This window comes from Camellia sinensis, chromosome 15 (assembly GCF_055761805.1).
Source record: "Camellia sinensis isolate YWXY chromosome 15, ASM5576180v1, whole genome shotgun sequence".
Classification (NCBI taxonomy): Eukaryota; Viridiplantae; Streptophyta; class Magnoliopsida; order Ericales; family Theaceae; genus Camellia; species Camellia sinensis.
Window position 1 is genome coordinate 128,726 of NC_138975.1, and position 1,275 is coordinate 130,000.

A 1,275-nucleotide genomic window follows, 5' to 3' on the forward strand; every position below is an offset into this window, starting at 1 on the left:
GTGGCATGGCATGGCATGGGGGCCGAGGCCGTGGCACGACATGTTGGCCAAGGCTAAGGCATGGCACGCCGGGCAACGCGGTGGCATGGCACGCCGGGCAACGCGGTGGCAAGGCAAGCGGGCCGATGCCGTGGCATGGCATGTTGGGCAACGCCGTAGAAGGGCATGCGGGCCGAGGCCGTGGCATGGCATGTTGGGCGACGCCGTAGCAAGGCATGCGGGCCGAGGCCGTGGCATGGCATGCGGGCCGAGGCCGTGGCATGGCATGCGGGCCAAGGCCGTGGCATGGCATGTTGGCCGAGGCAGTGGCAAGGCATGCGGGCAAAGGCCGTGGCATGGCATGTTTGGCAACGCCGTGGCAAGACATGCGGGCCGTGGCATGGCATGGCATGCGGCCCGAGGCGGTGGCACGACTTGTTGGCCAACGCTAAGGCATGGCACGCCGGGCAACGCGGTCGCATGGCATGCTGGGCAACGCGGTGGCAAGGCATGCGGGCCAGGGCCGTGGCATGGCATGTTGGACAACGTCGTAGCAAGGCATTCGGGCCGAGGCCGTGGCATGGCATGCGGGCCGAGGCCGTGGCATGGCATGTTGGGCGACGCCGTAGCAAGGCATGCGGTCCGAGGCCGTGGCATGTCATGCGGGCCGAGGCCGTGGCATGGCATGCGGGCCGAGGCCGTGGCATGGCATGTTGGGCGACGCCGTAGCAAGGCATGCGGTCCGAGGCCGTGGCATGTCATGCGGGCGGAGGCCGTGGCATGGCATGCGGGCCGAGGCCGTGGCATGGCATGTTTGGCAACGCCGTGGCAAGACATGCGGGCCGTGGCATGGCATGGCATGCGGCCCGAGGCGGTGGCACGACTTGTTGGCCAACGCTAAGGCATGGCACGCCGGGCAACGCGGTCGCATGGCATGCTGGGCAACGCGGTGGCAAGGCATGCGGGCCAGGGCCGTGGCATGGCATGTTGGGCAACGTCGTAGCAAGGCATTCGGGCCGAGGCCGTGGCATGGCATGCGGGCCGAGGCCGTGGCATGGCATGTTGGGCGACGCCGTATCAAGGCATGCGGTCCGAGGCCGTGGCATGTCATGCGGGCGGAGGCCGTGGCATGGCATGCGGGCCGTGGCCGTGGCATGGCATGTTGGGCGACGCCGTCGCAAGGCATGCGGGCCGAGGCCGTGGCATGGCATGTTTGGCAACGCCGTGGCAAGACATGCGGGCCGAGGCCGTGGCATGTCATGCGGGCCGAGGCCGTGGCATGGCATGCGGGCCGAG